The 21909-nt window shown below is 49.8% G+C and overlaps 1 long non-coding RNA gene across 3 annotated transcripts; it reads left to right on the top strand.

Annotated features, from left to right (window-relative positions):
- The first annotated feature begins 9495 nt into the window (after positions 1-9495).
- Positions 9496-21882, top strand: LOC110255991 (uncharacterized). 3 transcript variants are annotated; one of them, XR_014821050.1, is made up of 6 exons: positions 9496-10038; positions 10448-10573; positions 11381-11468; positions 12227-12399; positions 20291-20843; positions 21253-21882. It is a non-coding gene; the product is annotated as an uncharacterized LOC110255991 (long non-coding RNA). The 3 variants fall into 3 exon arrangements; XR_014821051.1 differs by lacking the exons at positions 20291-20843; positions 21253-21882 and adding an exon at positions 12868-13320 and having other exon boundaries at positions 11381-11753; XR_002337082.2 differs by lacking the exons at positions 9496-10038; positions 10448-10573; positions 11381-11468 and adding an exon at positions 11110-11269.
- Positions 21883-21909: the final 27 nt, after the last annotated feature.

The following is a 21909-nucleotide window of genomic DNA, read 5'->3' as shown; positions in this document are numbered from 1 at the left end:
GCCTTGCCACAAGCTGCAGTGCAGGTCACAGATGGGTGACTCAGATCTGGTGTGGCTGTGGCTGCAGCACCAATTCGACACCTAGCCTGGGAACGTCCATGTGCAACACCTGCGGCCCTTAAAAAAAGGCATAGCACCAATTCGACCCAGAGCTTGGGAACTTCCATATGCCACACCTGCGGCCCTTAAAAACAGGTGTGCCCGGTGATAGTGGTGGTGGGGTGGGTGTAAATAAATAGCTGAAATGAGGATGGCTGGGTGGGGGCAAAGAGGAGCAGGCGGGGAGGGCGCTGCAGTGGTCCCGGCAGGTGAGGTTGGCCCTGAGACTCGATGGGGCCCTCGTGGTGGAGACGAGTGGCTGGATCAGAGAAGCAGGAGGGACTGGACTTGGCCTCAGATCAGGTATGGCAGGTGGAGACATGGGGGTGGTAGGCAATGGGGGAGAAGGCTTGGCTCCCAGGTTTCTGGCTCATCCGCCTGCAGTGGGGGTGATGGAGCCATCTCTTGGGTCAGGGAACTCCCTGGAGGACCAGGTTTGGGGAAGATCATGAGTCCAGGCTTGGACGGACAGCTGTCGCAGAGGGAAGCAGGTTGTGCGAGGGTCGGGGGGCCTGGTGCTGCCAATGCCATGGGTGGACGGTGTCACCCAGGGAGGGAGCACAGAGGGACAGGAGGGGCACTGGCCCTGGCAGAGGAGGGTGAGGGGCTGTGGCCAGAGGGGGAGGGCACGCAGGAGGATGTGGCGGGTTGGGGGTGGGGGGCAAGGCAAGGGAGAACCAGCGCTTGCAAGGAGGGAGAGGCCAGCGGAAGACAGGATGCTTCCAGGAGGGAAATTGCTGTGACGACCCCAAACTGTCCCGCGGTTAGGAAATGTGAAATCCCCGGTGAGTTTAGGGGCGGGGGAAGTCAGGGGTCTGGTGGGGGGGGGGGGCACAGGGAGAGTGAGGATTGAGCCAGGGCAGCGAGGGGTGAGGAGGAGGAGCCAGCTGGCTGTTGTAGTGGCTGCCCTGGGTGCCACTGGCACTGGGGCACTGATATCCCCCGCTGTGGCTGTGGCTGTGGCTGTGGCTGTGGGAGCCCTCACCTGAGCCTCTCTCCAGAATGAGCCCTGGGCGGCAGAGAGCCCCTGTGCCAAACTCTTGCAGCCCGCCTCCCCTCGTCCCTCGCTGCCCCAGGCAGCCTTCCTCCCGCGACCAGATGGGTCGATGAGGCAGTGTGCAGGCCTGGCATGCTTGTCACAAGGGGGGACGCCGCTGAGGGTGCCCCAGCCCCAGAGTTTCCTGTGGGGGTGGCTGAGGCCTGAGCCGGGCCTGCATCCCAGCCCAGCCTCGCCCTACCTGCCACGCAGGTGTCGGTCCTGAGAGCACTCCCAGGAAACTGCCCACCCGCCTCTCCCCACTTCCTGCCGAGTTCCACCCGCCACAGCAACGGAGAGAGGAAGAGAGCAGCGTGGCCGCCGGAGTGGATGCTCTCTGGACAAAGAGGGGAGCTGCAACCCTGGGGAGATGTGTCTGCCTGCAGGTAGGAGGGGCAGGGAGGCGAGGGGGGGCCCGGGGGGGCTCGGGGTGGGGGGTGTGGTGTGGCAGCTCCGGGCTGGAGGGCTGGCCGTTCAGGGCTCCCCATCGTGCCTGGGAGGTGGTGAGGTCCAGTGCGGGTGGGGGTGAGGGGTGAGGGGTGGGGGAGGCAGGGGTTGAAGGAGCATGACGGCCTGCAAGAGAGGTCGCAGCCGCTGATGGAGACCAGAATCCTCCGCGCATCGCAGGCGGGCGTGGACAGTGATGCGGCCAAGGTGGCAAAGAGCCTGGGCATTCCCTCTGTGGCTCGGCGGGTTAAGAAACCCGCTGAGGTTTGTCTCTGTGAGGATGAGGGTTCCATCCCTGGCCTTGTTCAGTGGGTTAAGGATCCGGCTTTGCTGCCAGAAGCTCTAGCATAGGGTGCAGGTGTGGTTGGGCTTCGACCCCTGGCCCGGGACCTTCCCTGTGCCTCAGGTGTGGCCCAGAAACAAAGAAAGAGGGCAAGACCGACCAGCGTTTGACCCAGACTGGAGTCTGACAGTTCCTCCAACAGTTAGACGGAGGTCCTGTGTGAGCCAGCAATTCCACTCCTAGGTATGCAGCCAAGCGAATTCAAGTGGATGCCACAGGGAATTCCCATTTTGGCGCAGCGGCAACCTATCAGAGTAGTATCCTTGAAGATGCGGGTTCGACCCCTGGCCTCGCTCAGTGGGTCGGGGATCCAGTGCTGCCCTGAGCTGTGGTGTAGGTCGCAGACTCAGCTTCGATCCTGTGATGCCGTGCTGGCAGCAGCAGCTCCCATTCAACCCCTAGCCTGGGTACTTTCATATGCCATAACTGGTTCCCTAAAAAGAAAAAAAAAAAAAAGACGAATTTTGTAATCTGGAAATAAATTTGGTAGGAGGGGTGAGTTCCCTGGCAGCCTTTCAGTTAAGGGCTCAGAATTGTCCCTGCCGTGGCTCCGGTTCGAATCCTGGTCTGGGAACTTGCACACACCCTGGGTGTGGACAAAAGGAAGGGAAATAAAATGTTTTTACTTAAAACAAATTATTATTATTTTTGTGTGTGTGTCTTTTTGCCATTTCTTGGGCCGCTCCCTCGGCATATGGAGGTTCCCATGCTAGGGGTCGAATCAGAGCTGTAGCCCCTGGCCTATGCCAGAGCCACAGCAACGAGGGATCCAAGCCGCATCTGCGACCTACACCACAGCTCAGGGCAATGCCGGATCGTTAACCCACTGAGCAAGGGCAGGGATCGATCCCACAACCTCATGGTTCCTAGTCGGATTCGTTAACCACTGGGCCACGATGGGAACTCCTAAAAGAAATTATTTTGATACTAGTCAATTTCGTGACCGCTGAGCCATGATGGGAACTCCTAAAAAATGTTAAAAGACACAGGGAGTTTCTTGTCTAGATACAGTTATGTGTGAAAACCATATTTGAACACTTTTCCATGTCACGCCAAAAGGGATCATTTCAATGACTGGGCTCCTCTCTATGATGTTCCAAGGCTAAAAAGCATTGAAATGCACGTTTTCCACCTGCTACATTTTTACTCCTGTTTCAGTAAGACATTTCACTTGGAGTTGTAATTTCCCAAGAATGCAGCCCGGGAGTGGTATAGCCAACTACTGACAGAAGCTCCTTGAATGTGTAACACGTTTCATAAACCTCAGTGAAAGTGTGTTTGCAGGTATCTGCAGATTTCTTCCTGGGTGTCACAAATGTATATTCATGGGGTTCAATCTTTTTTTTTTTTTTTTAAATTACTCAAATGAATTGATCACATCTGTAGTTGTATAATGATCATAACAATCTAGTCTCACAGGATTTCCATCCCACAGCCCAAGCACATCGCCCCACCCCCCAAACTGTCTCCTCTGGAGACCATAAGTTTTTCAATGTCTGTGAGTCAGCGTCTGTTCCGCAAAGACGTTCCGTCTGTCCTTTTTTCAGCTTCCACGTGTCAGTGAAAGCATTGGATGTTGGTGTCTCATTGTATGGCTGACTTCACTTAGCATGATAATTTCTAGGTCCATCCATGTTGCTAAAAATGCCGGTATTTCGTTCCTTTTCGTGGCCGAGTAACATTCCATTGTGTATATGTACCACCCCTTCTGGATCCACTCCTCTGTCGATGGACATTGAGGTTGTTTCCATGTCTTGGCTATTGCAAAGAGTGCTGCAATGAACACTGGAGTACATGTGTCTTTGCGAGTTGTGGTTTTCTCTGGATAGGTGCCCAGGAGTGGGCTTGCTGGATCAAATGGTAGTTCTATGTTTAGTTTTCTGAGGAATCTCCATGCTGCTTTCCACAGTGGTTGCACCAATTTACAATCCCACCAACAGTGAACTCGGGTTCCTTTTTCTCCACAGCCTCTCCAGCACTTATTGTTTGTAGACTTTCGGATGATGGCCATTCTGGCTGGGGTCAGGTGGTACCTCATCGTGGTTTTGATTTGCATCTCTCTAATAAGGAGTGATGTTGAACATCTTTTCATGTGTTTCTTGGCCATCTGTATGTCTTCTTTGGAGAACTGTCTGTTTAGATCTTCTGCCCAGGTTTTGATGGTGTTGTTTGTTTTTTTTTTTTGTTTGTTTGTTTGTTTTTTGGTATGGAGCTGCAGAAGGTGTTTATGAACTTTGGAGATGAATCCCTTGTCAGTGGATTCACTTGCAAAGATTGTCTCCCATTCTGTGGGTTGTCTTTTCGTGTTGTTTAGGGTTTCCTTTGCTGTGCAGAAACTTTGAAGTTTGATTAGGTCCCATTTGTTTATGTTTGTTTTTACTGTCATTCCTCTAAGAGGTGGATCTGAGAAGATGTTGCTGTCGTTTGTCAGAGAGTGTTTGGCCTGTGTTTTCCTCTAAGAGTTTTATAGTGCCTGGTCTTATATCTAGGTCTTTAATCCATTTGGAGTTTGTTTTTGTGTATGGTGTTAGGGAGTGCTCTAATTTCATTCTTTTCCATGTGGCTGTCCAGTTTTCCCAGCACCACTTATTGAACAGGCTGTCCTTTCTCCATTGTATACCCTGGCCTCCTTTGTCATGGATGAGTTGGCTGTAGGTGCGTGGGTTGAATTCTGGGCTTTCTACCCTGTTCCACTGATCTATATTTCTGTCTTTGTGCCAGCACCATGCGGTTTTGATGACGGTTGCTTTGTAGTATCGTCTGGAGTCCGGGAGCCTGATTCCTCCAGCTCCATTTTTCTTTTTCAGGATGTGTTTGGCTGTTCTGGGTCTTTGGTGCTCCCAAACCAACGTTAAAATATTTTGTTCGAGTTCTGTGCAAAATGTCCTTGGTAATTTGATAGGGATTGCACTGAATCTGTAGATTGCCTTAGGTAGCATAGCCATTTTGATAACATTAACCCTTCCAGTCCACGAGCCTGGTATATCTTTCCATCTATTTGTGTGTCATCTTTGATTTCTTTCATCAGTGTCTTATAGTTTTCAGAGTACAGGTCCTTTGTCTCTTTAGGTAGGTTTACTCTTTAGGTAGGTGTTTTATTCTTTTGGATGCGATGGTAAACGGGATTGCTTCCCTAATTTCTTTTTCTGCTCTTTCATTGTTAGTGTATAGACATGCCGTTGATTTCTGTGCATGCATTTTGTATCCTGCGACTTTGCCAAATTCGTGGATGCCAATTTTAACAGTTTTCTGGTAGAGTCTTTAGGGTTGTCTAGGTATAGTATCGTGTCATCTGCAAATAGGGATAGTTTTACTTCTTCCTTTCCAAGTTGGATTCCTTTTATTTCTTTTACTTCTCTGACTGCTGTGGCTAGGACTTCCAAAACCATGTGGAAGAGTAAAGGCGAGAGTGGACATCCTTGTCTTGCTCCTGATCTCAGTGGGAATTCTCTCAGCTTTTCACCATTGAGAATGATGTTCGCTGTGGGTTTGTCATATATGGCCTTTATCATGTTGAGGTAGGATCCTGTTAGGCCTACTTTCTGAAGGTTTTTTTTTTTTTTTTTTTTTTTTTAATCAGAAATGGGTGTTGGATTTTGTCAAAGGCTTTTTCTGTATCTAGTGATTGAGAGGATCATATGGTTTTTCTTCTTCAGTTTGTTAATGAGTATCACACTGATGGATTTGCGGGTATTGAAGAACCCTTGCATCCCTGGGATAAATCCCACTTGATCATGATGTACAATTCTTTTAATGTGTTCAATGTTGGATGCGGTTTGCTAGTATTTTGTTGAGGATTTTTGCACTGATGTTCATCAGTGAAATTGGCCTGTAGTTTTCTTTTTTTGTGGTATCTTTGTCTGGTTTTGGTATCAGCGTGATGGTGGCCTCATAGAATGAGTTTGGGAGTATCCCTTCCTCTGCAAGTTTTTGTAATAGTTTCAGAAGGAGAGGTGTTAGCTCTTCTCTAAATGTTTGATGGAATTTGCCTGTGAAGCCATCTGGTCCTGGACTTTTGTTTGTTGGAAGTTTGTGTGTGTGTGTGTGTGTGTGTGTGTGTTTGTTTGACATCTCCAGGGCCGCTTCCGCGGCACATGGAGGTTCCCAGGCTAGGGGTCAAATCGGAGCTGTAGCCGCCAGCCTACACCAGAGCCACAGCCGTGCGGGATCCGAGCTGCATCTGCAACCTACACCACAGCTCACGGCAACGCCGGATCCTCAACCCACTGAGCAAGGCCAGGGATCGAACCCGCAACCTCATGGTTCCTAGTCGGATTCATTAACCACTGAGCCACGGCGGGAACTCCCTTGTTGGCAGTTTTTTGATCGCAGTTTCAATTTCCGTTCTTGTGATGGGGCCATTCATCTTTTCTGTTTCATCTTGGTTTAGTCTTGGAAGATGGTACTTTTCTAAGAATTTGTCCATTTGTTCTAGGTTTTCTGTTTTCTTGGCATATAGTTGCATGTGGTAGTGTCTTATGATCCTTTGTATTTCTGTGATGTCCGTTGTTACTTCTCCTTTTTCATTTCTAATTTTATTGAGTCCTCTCTCTTTTTTGCCTGATCAGTCTGGCTAGGGGTTTATCAATTTTGTTGCTCTTTTCAAAGAACCAGCTTTTTGTTTCATTGATCTTTTCTATGGTTTCCTTTGTTTCTAGTTCATTGATTTCTGCTCTGATCTTTATGATTTCTTTCCTTGTACTAGCTTTAGGTCTTGTCTGTTCTTCTCTCTCGAGCTGCTTGAGATGGAAAGTTAGCTTGTTTGTCTGAGCTTTTTCTTGTTTCCTGAGGTGGGCTTGTATTGCTATAAACTTTCCTCTCAGAACGGCTTTTGCTGCATCCCATGGGTTTTGGAGTGTCGTATCTTTGTTGTCATTTGCTGCTAGGTATTTTTAAATTTCCTCTTTGCTTTCTTCAGTGATCCATTGGTTGTTTAGTAGCATGTTGTTTAGTCTGCACGTGTTTGTGTTTTCTGCAGTTTTTTTCTTGTTGTTGGTTTCTAGTCGTGTAGCATTGTCGTCAGAAAAGATGCTTGACATGACTTCAATTTTCTTAAAGTTACCGAGGTTGGATTTGTAGCCCAGGATGTGATCAATCTTAAAGGATGTTCAATGTGCACTTGAGAAGAATGTGTATTCTGTTGCTTTTGGATGGAATGTCCTATAAATATGTCTTGTGTCCATCTGGTTTAATGCATCCTTCCGGGCCTGTGTTTCCTTATTGATTTTCTGTCTGGTTGATCTGTCCATTGCTGTAAGTGGGGCGTTAAGGTCCCCCACTATGACTGTGTTATTGTCGACTTCTCCTGTTAAGGTTGTTAGCAGTTGCCTTATGTATGTATGGTGGTGAACCCGTGTTGGGTGGGTAGATATTTAGAATTGTTATATCATCTTCTTGGATTGATCCTTTGGTCATTATGTAATGTCCTTCTTTGTCCCTTAAAATATTCTTCATTTTAAAGTCTATCTTGTCTGATATGAGTCGTGCTACTCCAGCTTTCTTTTGATCCCTGTTTGCGTGAAATATTTTCTTCCATCCTCTCACTTTCAACGTGTGTGTGTCCCTAGAAGTGAAGTGGGTCTCTTGAAGACAGCACATATATGGGCCTTGTTTTTGTATCCATTCAGCCAGTCTATGTCTCTTGGTTGGGGCGTTTAGTCCATTCACGTTTAAGGTGATTATTGATATGTATGTTCTTATTGCCATTTTATTAATTGCTTTGGATTTGTTTTGCTGCTCTTTTTTCCTTCCTTCTCCTCTTGTTCTTTTCTGCCTAGAGAAGTTCCTGTCGTATTTGTTGTAAGGCTGGTTTAGTGTTGCTGAATTCGCTCAGCTTTTGCTTATCTGTGAAGGTTTTGATTTCTCTTTCAAATCTGAATGAGAGCCTTGCTGGGTAGAGTAATCTTGGTTGGAGGTTTTTTCCTTTCATCACGTTAAGTATATCATGCCACTCCCTTCTGGCCTGCAGAGTTTCTGCTGAAAAATCTGCCGATAACCTTATTGGGGTTCCCTTGTGTGTTATTTGTTTCTTTCCCCTGGCTGCTTTCAAGACTTTCTCTTTGTCTTTAATTTTGGTCAGTTTGATTAGTATGTGTCTCGGTGTATTCCTCCTTAGGTTTATTTTATATGGTACTCGTGCGTCCTGGAGTTGAGTGAGTGATTCCTTTCCCATGTCAGGGAAGTTTTTGGCTGTTATCTCTTCAAATGTTTTTTCTGTCCCCTTCTCTCTCTCTTCTCCTTCTGGCACCCCTATGATACGGATGTTGGTGCCTTTCACATTGTCCCAGAGTTCTCTGAGACTCTCTCCATTTCTTTTCAGTCTTTTTTCTCTTTTCTGTTCCACATCCGTAACTCCCACTAATCTGTCCTCCACCGCGCTTATGCCTTCTTCTGCCTCCTGTATTCTGCTGTTAGCTGCTTCTAGTGAATTTGTATTTTGCATCTCTTCTTGTTCAAGTTTTATGTCTTGTATCTCTTTGCTCAGTGGTTCCATGTAAGTTATCCATCTTTGCCTCCAGTTTATTTCCAATGTCTTGCATCACCTTCAGCATCAACAGTCTAAAGTCTTTTTCCTGGAGGCTGAGAATCTCCTCATCACTTAGCAGATTTTCTGTTTTTTTTTTCCTTTCTCCGTCCTCTGAGTTATAGTTCTCTGTCTTTTCATTTTTATAGGTTTTTGGTGTGGTGGCCTTTTTACAGATAATAGAGTTGTAGCCTCTCTTACTTCTGAGGTCTCCCCCCCCTCCCTGTGGCTGAAGCCAGTCTGGGGGGCTTGCTGTAGGCTTCCTGATGGGAGGGGCTGATGCCTGCCCACTGGTAGGTGGAGCCGATTCTAATCCCCTCTGGTGGGTGGGGCTTAGTCTCTGGATGGGATTAGAGGCAGCTGTGTGCCTGAGGGGTCTTTCGGTAGCCTGTTTACTGAGGGGCGGGGCTGGGATCCCACCTGGACTGTTGTTTGCCCTGGGGCTTCTCAGCAGCTGACTGGCTTGGGTGGGGCTAGATTTTCCCAAAATGGCCACCTCCAGAGAAAGGCAGGCTGCTGAATATTCCTGAGAGCTTTGCTTTCAGTGTCCTTCCCTCACAACAGGCCACGTTCACCCCTGTTTTCCCAGGACGTCCTCCAAGAACTGCAGTCAGGTTTGACCCAGATCCCTATGGAGAGTTTGCTTTGCCCTGGGACCCAGTGCCCATGAAAGTCTGTGTGCGCCCTTTAAGAATGGAGTCTCTGTTTCCCCCAGACCCATGGAGTTCCTGCACACAAGCCCCACTGGGCTTCAATGCTAGATGCTCCAGGGGCTCTTTCTCCCAGTGCCAGATCCCCACACGTGAGAGTTTGATGTGGGGCTCAGAACTCTCACTCCTGTAGGTGAGTCTCTGTGAACCAGTTAGTGTCCAGGCTGTGGAGCTTCCCACCCAGGAGGTATGGGGTTGTTTATATCGAGAACTTGCCCCTCCTACCACCTCTTGATGCGTCCTCCTCTTTTTCTTCTGGGGTAGATGTCTCTTTTAAGGTTTCCAGTCCATTTGGGTGAAGACTGCTCAGAACTTAGTTGTGAATTTTGTTGTTTTTAGGAGAGAAGTTGAGCTCCAGTCCTTCTATTCTGCCATCTTCATCCTGAATATCCTCGTGGGGTTCAATCTTGAAGAAAAAAAAAAGATCCCTTTAGGGAGTTGCCATCATGGCTCCGTGGTAACAAACCCGACTAGCACCCATGAGGTTGAGGGTTCGATCCCTGGCCCTGTTCAGTGGGGTAAGGATCCGGCGATGCAGGAGCTGTGGTGTAGGTCTCAGATGCAGCTCAGACCTGGCGTGGCTGTGGCTGTGGCTGTGGGGTGGGCTGGCACCTGCAGGTCTTATTCGACCCCTAGCCTGGGAACTCCCATGTGCCAAGGGTTCGGCCCTAAAAGGAAAAAAAGAAGAAGCCGTCCCCAAGGAAAGCGTGAATGTCCTGACTGTCCAGACGAGCACGCGGAGGTGCACAGTCTGGCCGAGGTCACTTGACGGCAGAGCTGGGGTTTGAACCCTGGCTTCTCGTCTATCGGCTCATCAGCAAGTGGTCTACGGAGTACCTGTCATGTGCCAGGCACGTTGCTAGGTGCCAGGCTTACAAAGGTGAGCAACGACAGAGTCCTCACCCTCCTGGGGCTTAGAGTATCCTGGCAGGGGGGCGGGTAGATAGCGATACTTGACCAGGGTACAGGATGGTAAAGTGACAGGCTGTGATAAGAGAGGCACTTGGGGCTCTCTCTGGTGGGGTGTAACAAAGAAAGCAGACCTCGCTGGGTATTCAGAGGAGCTGCCCGAGGAAGGGTCACCTGAGCAGGATGCTAAACGAGGACTGAGCAAAGGGAGGAGAGAGACGTGCAGAGAGGGCAGAGCCCATGCAAAGGTCCTGGGGCAGGAGGGACCATGACACATCTGGGAACCCAGTGGGAGGTCCGTGGCGCTGCAGCGCAGAAACCAGGAGAGCAAGTAAAGCACCAGGCCCAGCAAGGGCTTACCGAGCGTTTCCTCTGGCCAGGCTCTGTCCTCAGAGCCTCCAGAGCGATCGCTCAGGTCATCCTCACGACCCCCCTGTGACCTTGCTGGGGCCATGAGCACCCCCATGTTCCAGAGGAGGAATCCCGAACACAGCAGGAGGCGCCAGGTACCCAGAATCCCCTGGCAGGGGCCTCGTGGGTGGAGCTCAGATGTGAGTGCAGGCAGCCTGGCTCCAGGGCCTGTGCTCTGCCCCTCTGAGCGGTACCCCAGATGGTGGGGAAGCTGAGGGACAGGCGGGGGCCAAGTGACGCTGAGGCCGTGTCAGAGCTTGGGCTCTTTTCCCGAGAGGAGTGGAGAGGTTTGTAAGCAGGATGATAGGCAAATCCGTTTGTGTTTGACAATGAGGATGGAAAGGGAGTTCCCAGCGTGGCTCAGCAGGAACCACCCCGACTAGGATCCCTGAGGATGCGGGTTCCATCCCTGGCCTCGCTCAGTGGGTGAAGGATGGAGCCTTGCCACAAGCTGCAGTGCAGGTCGCACATGGGTGGCTCGGATCTGGCGTGGCTGTGGCCGTGGTGTAGGCTGGCAACTGCAGCTCCGATTCGACCCCGAGCCTGGGAACTTCCATATGCCACACCTGGGGCCCTAAAAAAAAAAAAAAAGTGCCGGGTTGGGGGAATAAATAGCTGAAATGAGGATGGCTGGGTGGGGGCAAAGAGGATGTGGGAAGAGGAGTAGGCGGGGAGGGCGCTGCAGTGGTCCCGGCAGGTGAGGTTGGCCCTGAGACTCGGTGGGGCCCTCGTGGTGGAGACGAGTGGCTGGATCAGAGAAGCAGGAGGGACTGGACTTGGCCTCAGATCAGGTATGGCGGGTGGAGACATGGGGGTGGTAGGCAATGGGGGAGAAGGCTTAGCTCCCAGGTTTCTGGCTCATCCGCCTGCAGTGGGGGTGATGGAGCCATCTCTTGGGTCAGGGAACTCCCTGGAGGACCAGGTTTGGGGAAGATCATGAGTCCAGGCTTGGACCGACGGCTGTCGCAGAGGGAAGCAGGTTGTGCGAGGGTCGGGGGGCCTGGTGCTGCCAATGCCATGGGTGGACGGTGTCACCCAGGGAGGGAGCACAGAGGGACAGGAGGGGCGCTGGCCCTGGCAGAGGAGGGTGAGGGGCTGTGGCCAGAGGGGGAGGGCACGCAGGAGGATGTGGCGGGGTGGGGGTGGGGGGGGCAAGGCAAGGGAGAACCAGCGCTTGCAAGGAGGGAGAGGCCAGCGGAAGACAGGATGCTTCCAGGAGGGAAATTGCTGTGACGACCCCAAACTGTCCCGCGGTTAGGAAATGTGAAATCCCCGGTGAGTTTAGGGGCGGGGGAAGTCAGGGGTCTGGTGGGGGGGGGTGGGGGCACAGGGAGAGTGAGGATTGAGCCAGGGCAGCGAGGGGTGAGGAGGAGGAGCCAGCTGGCTGTTGTAGTGGCTGCCCTGGGTGCCACTGGCACTGGGGCACTGATATCCCCCGCTGTGGCTGTGGCTGTGGCTGTGGCTGTGGCTGTGGGAGCCCTCACCTGAGCCTCTCTCCAGAATGAGCCCTGGGCGGCAGAGAGCCCCTGTGCCAAACTCTTGCAGCCCGCCTCCCCTCGTCCCTCGCTGCCCCAGGCAGCCTTCCTCCCGCGACCAGATGGGTCGATGAGGCAGTGTGCAGGCCTGGCGTGCTTGTCACAAGGGGGGACGCCGCTGAGGGTGCCCCAGCCCCAGAGTTTCCTGTGGGGGTGGCTGAGGCCTGAGCCGGGCCTGCATCCCAGCCCAGCCTCGCCCTACCTGCCACGCAGGTGTCGGTCCTGAGAGCACTCCCAGGAAACTGCCCACCCGCCTCTCCCCACTTCCTGCCGAGTTCCACCCGCCACAGCAACGGAGAGAGGAAGAGAGCAGCGTGGCCGCCGGAGTGGATGCTCTCTGGACAAAGAGGGGAGCTGCAACCCTGGGGAGATGTGTCTGCCTGCAGGTAGGAGGGGCAGGGAGGCGAGGGGGGGCCCGGGGGGGGCTCGGGGTGGGGGGTGTGGTGTGGCAGCTCCGGGCTGGAGGGCTGGCCGTTCAGGGCTCCCCATCGTGCCTGGGAGGTGGTGAGGTCCAGTGCGGGTGGGGGTGAGGGGTGAGGGGTGGGGGAGGCAGGGGTTGAAGGAGCATGACGGCCTGCAAGAGAGGTCGCAGCCGCTGATGGAGACCAGAATCCTCCGCGCATCGCAGGCGGGCGTGGACAGTGATGCGGCCAAGGTGGCAAAGAGCCTGGGCATTCCCTCTGTGGCTCGGCGGGTTAAGAAACCCGCTGAGCTTTGTCTCCGTGAGGATGTGGGTTCCATCCCTGGCCTTGTTCAGTGGGTTAAGGATCCGGCTTTGCTGCCAGAAGCTCTGGCATAGGGTGCAGGTGTGGTTGGGCTTCGACCCCTGGCCCGGGACCTTCCCTGTGCCTCAGGTGTGGCCCAGAAACAAAGAAAGAGGGCAAGACCGACCAGCGTTTGACCCAGACTGGAGTCTGACAGTTCCTCCAACAGTTAGACAGAGGTCCTGTGTGAGCCAGCAATTCCACTCCTAGGTATGCAGCCAAGCGAATTCAAGTGGATGCCACAGGGAATTCCCATTTTGGCGCAGCGGCAACCTATCAGAGTAGTATCCTTGAAGATGCGGGTTCGACCCCTGGCCTCGCTCAGTGGGTCGGGGATCCAGTGCTGCCCTGAGCTGTGGTGTAGGTCGCAGACTCAGCTTCGATCCTGTGATGCCGTGCTGGCAGCAGCAGCTCCCATTCAACCCCTAGCCTGGGTACTTTCATATGCCATAACTGGTTCCCTAAAAAGAAAAAAAAAAAAAAGACGAATTTTGTAATCTGGAAATAAATTTGGTAGGAGGGGTGAGTTCCCTGGCAGCCTTTCAGTTAAGGGCTCAGAATTGTCCCTGCCGTGGCTCCGGTTCGAATCCTGGTCTGGGAACTTGCACACACCCTGGGTGTGGACAAAAGAAAGGGAAATAAAATGTTTTTACTTAAAACAAATCATTATTATTTTTGTGTGTGTGTCTTTTTGCCATTTCTTGGGCCGCTCCCTCGGCATATGGAGGTTCCCATGCTAGGGGTCGAATCAGAGCTGTAGCCCCTGGCCTATGCCAGAGCCACAGCAACGAGGGATCCGAGCCGCATCTGCGACCTACACCACAGCTCAGGGCAATGCCGGATCGTTAACCCACTGAGCAAGGGCAGGGATCGATCCCACAACCTCATGGTTCCTAGTCGGATTCGTTAACCACTGGGCCACGATGGGAACTCCTAAAAAATGTTAAAAGACACAGGGAGTTTCTTGTCTAGATACAGTTATGTGTGAAAACCATATTTGAACACTTTTCCATGTCACGCCAAAAGGGATCATTTCAATGACTGGGCTCCTCTCTATGATGTTCCAAGGCTAAAAAGCATTGAAATGCACGTTTTCCACCTGCTACATTTTTACTCCTGTTTCAGTAAGACATTTCACTTGGAGTTGTAATTTCCCAAGAATGCAGCCCGGGAGTGGTATAGCCAACTACTGACAGAAGCTCCTTGAATGTGTAACACGTTTCATAAACCTCAGTGAAAGTGTGTTTGCAGGTATCTGCAGATTTCTTCCTGGGTGTCACAAATATATATTCATGGGGTTCAATCTTTTTTTTTTTTTAATTACTCAAATGAATTGATCACATCTGTAGTTGTATAATGATCATAACAATCCAGTCTCACAGGATTTCCATCCCACAGCCCAAGCACATCGCCCCACCCCCCAAACTGTCTCCTCTGGAGACCATAAGTTTTTCAATGTCTGTGAGTCAGCGTCTGTTCCGCAAAGACGTTCCGTCTGTCCTTTTTTCAGCTTCCACATGTCAGTGAAAGCATTGGATGTTGGTGTCTCATTGTATGGCTGACTTCACTTAGCATGATAATTTCTAGGTCCATCCATGTTGCTAAAAATGCCGGTATTTCGTTCCTTTTCGTGGCCGAGTAACATTCCATTGTGTATATGTACCACCTCTTCTGGATCCACTCCTCTGTTGATGGACATTGAGGTTGTTTCCATGTCTTGGCTATTGCAAAGAGTGCTGCAATGAACACTGGAGTACATGTGTCTTTGCGAGTTGTGGTTTTCTCTGGATAGGTGCCCAGGAGTGGGCTTGCTGGATCAAATGGTAGTTCTATGTTTAGTTTTCTGAGGAATCTCCATGCTGCTTTCCACAGTGGTTGCACCAATTTACAATCCCACCAACAGTGAACTCGGGTTCCTTTTTCTCCACAGCCTCTCCAGCACTTATTGTTTGTAGACTTTCGGATGATGGCCATTCTGGCTGGGGTCAGGTGGTACCTCATCGTGGTTTTGATTTGCATCTCTCTAATAAGGAGTGATGTTGAACATCTTTTCATGTGTTTCTTGGCCATCTGTATGTCTTCTTTGGAGAACTGTCTGTTTAGATCTTCTGCTCAGGTTTTGAGGGGGTTGTTTTTTTGTTTGTTTGTTTGTTTTTTGGTATGGAGCTGCAGAAGGTGTTTATGAACTTTGGAGATGAATCCCTTGTCAGTGGATTCACTTGCAAAGATTGTCTCCCATTCTGTGGGTTGTCTTTTCGTGTTGTTTAGGGTTTCCTTTGCTGTGCAGAAACTTTGAAGTTTGATTAGGTCCCATTTGTTTATGTTTGTTTTTACTGTCATTCCTCTAAGAGGTGGATCTGAGAAGATGTTGCTGTCGTTTGTCAGAGAGTGTTTGGCCTGTGTTTTCCCCTAAGAGTTTTATAGTGCCTGGTCTTATATCTAGGTCTTTAATCCATTTGGAGTTTGTTTTTGTGTATGGTGTTAGGGAGTGCTCTAATTTCATTCTTTTCCATGTGGCTGTCCAGTTTTCCCAGCACCACTTATTGAACAGGCTGTCCTTTCTCCATTGTATACCCTGGCCTCCTTTGTCATGGATGAGTTGGCTGTAGGTGCGTGGGTTGAATTCTGGGCTTTCTACCCTGTTCCACTGATCTATATTTCTGTCTTTGTGCCAGCACCATGCGGTTTTGATGACGGTTGCTTTGTAGTATCGTCTGGAGTCCGGGAGCCTGATTCCTCCAGCTCCATTTTTCTTTTTCAGGATGTGTTTGGCTATTCTGGGTCTTTGGTGCTCCCAAACCAACGTTAAAATATTTTATTCGAGTTCTGTGCAAAATGTCCTTGGTAATTTGATAGGGATTGCACTGAATCTGTAGATTGCCTTAGGTAGCGTAGTCATTTTGATAACATTAACCCTTCCAGTCCACGAGCCTGGTATATCTTTCCATCTATTTGTGTGTCATCTTTGATTTCTTTCATCAGTGTCTTATAGTTTTCAGAGTACAGGTCCTTTGTCTCTTTAGGTAGGTTTACTCTTTAGGTAGGTGTTTTATTCTTTTGGATGCGATGGTAAACGGGATTGCTTCCCTAATTTCTTTTTCTGCTCTTTCATTGTTAGTGTATAGACATGCCGTTGATTTCTGTGCATGCATTTTGTATCCTGCGACTTTGCCAAATTCGTGGATGCCAATTTTAACAGTTTTCTGGTAGAGTCTTTAGGGTTGTCTAGGTATAGTATCGTGTCATCTGCAAATAGGGATAGTTTTACTTCTTCCTTTCCAAGTTGGATTCCTTTTATTTCTTTTACTTCTCTGACTGCTGTGGCTAGGACTTCCAAAACCATGTGGAAGAGTAAAGGCGAGAGTGGACATCCTTGTCTTGCTCCTGATCTCAGTGGGAATTCTCTCAGCTTTTCACCATTGAGAATGATGTTCGCTGTGGGTTTGTCATATATGGCCTTTACCATGTTGAGGTAGGTTCCTGTTAGGCCCACTTTCTGAAGGGTTTTTTTTTTTTTATCAGAAATGGGTGTTGGATTTTGTCAAAGGCTTTTTCTGCATCTAGTGATTGAGAGGATCATATGGTTTTTCTTCTTCAGTTTGTTAATGAGTATCACACTGATGGATTTGCGGGTATTGAAGAACCCTTGCATCCCTGGGATAAATCCCACTTGATCATGATGTACAATTCTTTTAATGTGTTCAATGTTGGATGCGGTTTGCTAGTATTTTGTTGAGGATTTTTGCACTGATGTTCATCAGTGAAATTGGCCTGTAGTTTTCTTTTTTTGTGGTATCTTTGTCTGGTTTTGGTATCAGCGTGATGGTGGCCTCATAGAATGAGTTTGGGAGTATCCCTTCCTCTGCAAGTTTTTGTAATAGTTTCAGAAGGAGAGGTGTTAGCTCTTCTCTAAATGTTTGATGGAATTTGCCTGTGAAGCCATCTGGTCCTGGACTTTTGTTTGTTGGAAGTTTGTGTGTGTGTGTGTGTGTGTGTGTGTGTTTGTTTGACATCTCCAGGGCCGCTTCCGCGGCACATGGAGGTTCCCAGGCTAGGGGTCAAATCGGAGCTGTAGCCGCCAGCCTACACCAGAGCCACAGCCGTGCGGGATCCGAGCTGCATCTGCAACCTACACCACAGCTCACGGCAACGCCGGATCCTCAACCCACTGAGCAAGGCCAGGGATCGAACCCGCAACCTCATGGTTCCTAGTCGGATTCATTAACCACTGAGCCACGGCGGGAACTCCCTTGTTGGCAGTTTTTTGATCGCAGTTTCAATTTCCGTTCTTGTGATGGGGCCATTCATCTTTTCTGTTTCATCTTGGTTTAGTCTTGGAAGATGGTACTTTTCTAAGAATTTGTCCATTTGTTCTAGGTTTTCTGTTTTCTTGGCATATAGTTGCATGTGGTAGTGTCTTATGATCCTTTGTATTTCTGTGATGTCCGTTGTTACTTCTCCTTTTTCATTTCTAATTTTATTGAGTCCTCTCTCTTTTTTGCCTGATCAGTCTGGCTAGGGGTTTATCAATTTTGTTGCTCTTTTCAAAGAACCAGCTTTTTGTTTCATTGATCTTTTCTATGGTTTCCTTTGTTTCTAGTTCATTGATTTCTGCTCTGATCTTTATGATTTCTTTCCTTGTACTAGCTTTAGGTCTTGTCTGTTCTTCTCTCTCGAGCTGCTTGAGATGGAAAGTTAGCTTGTTTGTCTGAGCTTTTTCTTGTTTCCTGAGGTGGGCTTGTATTGCTATAAACTTTCCTCTCAGAACGGCTTTTGCTGCATCCCATGGGTTTTGGAGTGTCGTATCTTTGTTGTCATTTGCTGCTAGGTATTTTTAAATTTCCTCTTTGCTTTCTTCAGTGATCCATTGGTTGTTTAGTAGCATGTTGTTTAGTCTGCACGTGTTTGTGTTTTCTGCAGTTTTTTTCTTGTTGTTGGTTTCTAGTCGTGTAGCATTGTCGTCAGAAAAGATGCTTGACATGACTTCAATTTTCTTAAAGTTACCGAGGTTGGATTTGTAGCCCAGGATGTGATCAATCTTAAAGGATGTTCAATGTGCACTTGAGAAGAATGTGTATTCTGTTGCTTTTGGATGGAATGTCCTATAAATATGTCTTGTGTCCATCTGGTTTAATGCATCCTTCCGGGCCTGTGTTTCCTTATTGATTTTCTGTCTGGTTGATCTGTCCATTGCTGTAAGTGGGGCGTTAAGGTCCCCCACTATGACTGTGTTATTGTCGACTTCTCCTGTTAAGGTTGTTAGCAGTTGCCTTATGTATGTATGGTGGTGAACCCGTGTTGGGTGGGTAGATATTTAGAATTGTTATATCATCTTCTTGGATTGATCCTTTGGTCATTATGTAATGTCCTTCTTTGTCCCTTAAAATATTCTTCATTTTAAAGTCTATCTTGTCTGATATGAGTCGTGCTACTCCAGCTTTCTTTTGATCCCTGTTTGCGTGAAATATTTTCTTCCATCCTCTCACTTTCAACGTGTGTGTGTCCCTAGAAGTGAAGTGGGTCTCTTGAAGACAGCACATATATGGGCCTTGTTTTTGTATCCATTCAGCCAGTCTATGTCTCTTGGTTGGGGCGTTTAGTCCATTCACGTTTAAGGTGATTATTGATATGTATGTTCTTATTGCCATTTTATTAATTGCTTTGGATTTGTTTTGCTGCTCTTTTTTCCTTCCTTCTCCTCTTGTTCTTTTCTGCCTAGAGAAGTTCCTGTCGTATTTGTTGTAAGGCTGGTTTAGTGTTGCTGAATTCGCTCAGCTTTTGCTTATCTGTGAAGGTTTTGATTTCTCTTTCAAATCTGAATGAGAGCCTTGCTGGGTAGAGTAATCTTGGTTGGAGGTTTTTTCCTTTCATCACGTTAAGTATATCATGCCACTCCCTTCTGGCCTGCAGAGTTTCTGCTGAAAAATCTGCCGATAACCTTATTGGGGTTCCCTTGTGTGTTATTTGTTTCTTTCCCCTGGCTGCTTTCAAGACTTTCTCTTTGTCTTTAATTTTGGTCAGTTTGATTAGTATGTGTCTCGGTGTATTCCTCCTTAGGTTTATTTTATATGGTACTCGTGCGTCCTGGAGTTGAGTGAGTGATTCCTTTCCCATGTCAGGGAAGTTTTTGGCTGTTATCTCTTCAAATGTTTTTTCTGTCCCCTTCTCTCTCTCTTCTCCTTCTGGCACCCCTATGATACGGATGTTGGTGCCTTTCACATTGTCCCAGAGTTCTCTGAGACTCTCTCCATTTCTTTTCAGTCTTTTTTCTCTTTTCTGTTCCACATCCGTAACTCCCACTAATCTGTCCTCCACCGCGCTTATGCCTTCTTCTGCCTCCTGTATTCTGCTGTTAGCTGCTTCTAGTGAATTTGTATTTTGCATCTCTTCTTGTTCAAGTTTTATGTCTTGTATCTCTTTGCTCAGTGGTTCCATGTAAGTTATCCATCTTTGCCTCCAGTTTATTTCCAATGTCTTGCATCACCTTCAGCATCAACAGTCTAAAGTCTTTTTCCTGGAGGCTGAGAATCTCCTCATCACTTAGCAGATTTTCTGTTTTTTTTTCCTTTCTCCGTCCTCTGAGTTATAGTTCTCTGTCTTTTCATTTTTATAGGTTTTTGGTGTGGTGGCCTTTTTACAGATAATAGAGTTGTAGCCTCTCTTACTTCTGAGGTCTCCCCCCCCTCCCTGTGGCTGAAGCCAGTCTGGGGGGCTTGCTGTAGGCTTCCTGATGGGAGGGGCTGATGCCTGCCCACTGGTAGGTGGAGCCGATTCTAATCCCCTCTGGTGGGTGGGGCTTAGTCTCTGGATGGGATTAGAGGCAGCTGTGTGCCTGAGGGGTCTTTCAGTAGCCTGTTTACTGAGGGGCGGGGCTGGGATCCCACCTGGACTGTTGTTTGCCCTGGGGCTTCTCAGCAGCTGACTGGCTTGGGTGGGGCTAGATTTTCCCAAAATGGCCACCTCCAGAGAAAGGCAGGCTGCTGAATATTCCTGAGAGCTTTGCTTTCAGTGTCCTTCCCTCACAACAGGCCACGTTCACCCCTGTTTTCCCAGGACGTCCTCCAAGAACTGCAGTCAGGTTTGACCCAGATCCCTATGGAGAGTTTGCTTTGCCCTGGGACCCAGTGCCCATGAAAGTCTGTGTGCGCCCTTTAAGAATGGAGTCTCTGTTTCCCCCAGACCCATGGAGTTCCTGCACACAAGCCCCACTGGGCTTCAATGCTAGATGCTCCAGGGGCTCTTTCTCCCAGTGCCAGATCCCCACACGTGAGAGTTTGATGTGGGGCTCAGAACTCTCACTCCTGTAGGTGAGTCTCTGTGAACCAGTTAGTGTCCAGGCTGTGGAGCTTCCCACCCAGGAGGTATGGGGTTGTTTATATCGAGAACTTGCCCCTCCTACCACCTCTTGATGCGTCCTCCTCTTTTTCTTCTGGGGTAGATGTCTCTTTTAAGGTTTCCAGTCCATTTGGGTGAAGACTGCTCAGAACTTAGTTGTGAATTTTGTTGTTTTTAGGAGAGAAGTTGAGCTCCAGTCCTTCTATTCTGCCATCTTCATCCTGAATATCCTCGTGGGGTTCAATCTTGAAGAAAAAAAAAAGATCCCTTTAGGGAGTTGCCATCATGGCTCCGTGGTAACAAACCCGACTAGCACCCATGAGGTTGAGGGTTCGATCCCTGGCCCTGTTCAGTGGGGTAAGGATCCGGCGATGCAGGAGCTGTGGTGTAGGTCTCAGATGCAGCTCAGACCTGGCGTGGCTGTGGCTGTGGCTGTGGCTGTGGCTGTGGGGTGGGCTGGCACCTGCAGGTCTTATTCGACCCCTAGCCTGGGACCTCCCATGTGCCAAGGGTTCGGCCCTAAAAGGAAAAAAAGAAGAAGCCGTCCCCAAGGAAAGCGTGAATGTCCTGACTGTCCAGACGAGCACGCGGAGGTGCACAGTCTGGCCGAGGTCACTTGACGGCAGAGCTGGGGTTTGAACCCTGCCTTCTCGTCTATCGGCTCATCAGCAAGTGGTCTCCGGAGTACCTGTCATGTGCCAGGCACGTTGCTAGGTGCCAGGCTTACAAAGGTGAGCAACGACAGAGTCCTCACCCTCCTGGGGCTTAGAGTATCCTGGCAGGGGGGCGGGTAGATAGCGATACTTGACCAGGGTACAGGATGGTAAAGTGACAGGCTGTGATAAGAGAGGCACTTGGGGCTCTCTCTGGTGGGGTGTAACAAAGAAAGCAGACCTCGCTGGGTATTCAGAGGAGCTGCCCGAGGAAGGGTCACCTGAGCAGGATGCTAAACGAGGACTGAGCAAAGGGAGGAGAGAGACGTGCAGAGAGGGCAGAGCCCATGCAAAGGTCCTGGGGCAGGAGGGACCATGACACATCTGGGAACCCAGTGGGAGGTCCGTGGCGCTGCAGCGCAGAAACCAGGAGAGCAAGTAAAGCACCAGGCCCAGCAAGGGCTTACCGAGCGTTTCCTCTGGCCAGGCTCTGTCCTCAGAGCCTCCAGAGCGATCGCTCAGGTCATCCTCACGACCCCCCTGTGACCTTGCTGGGGCCATGAGCACCCCCATGTTCCAGAGGAGGAATCCCGAACACAGCAGGAGGCGCCAGGTACCCAGAATCCCCTGGCAGGGGCCTCGTGGGTGGAGCTCAGATGTGAGTGCAGGCAGCCTGGCTCCAGGGCCTGTGCTCTGCCCCTCTGAGCGGTACCCCAGATGGTGGGGAAGCTGAGGGACAGGCGGGGGCCAAGTGACGCTGAGCCCTGGAGGCCATGTCAGAGCTTGGGCTCTTTTCCCGAGAGGAGTGGAGAGGTTTGTAAGCAGGATGATAGGCAAATCCGTTTGTGTTTGACAATGAGGATGGAAAGGGAGTTCCCAGCGTGGCTCAGCAGGAACCACCCCGACTAGGATCCCTGAGGATGCGGGTTCCATCCCTGGCCTCGCTCAGTGGGTGAAGGATGGAGCCTTGCCACAAGCTGCAGTGCAGGTCGCACATGGGTGGCTCGGATCTGGCGTGGCTGTGGCCGTGGTGTAGGCTGGCAACTGCAGCTCCGATTCGACCCCGAGCCTGGGAACTTCCATATGCCACACCTGGGGCCCTAAAAAAAAAAAAAAAGTGCCGGGTTGGGGGAATAAATAGCTG

The sequence above is a fragment of the Sus scrofa genome, chromosome 12 (genome assembly GCF_054392235.1).
Source record: "Sus scrofa isolate SSC_HxYL_T2T_F1_AM1 chromosome 12, Sscrofa_HxYL_maternal_Yorkshire_Landrace_v2.0, whole genome shotgun sequence".
NCBI lineage: Eukaryota > Metazoa > Chordata > Mammalia > Artiodactyla > Suidae > Sus > Sus scrofa.
This window is presented reverse-complemented; position numbering and strand designations above follow the sequence as displayed.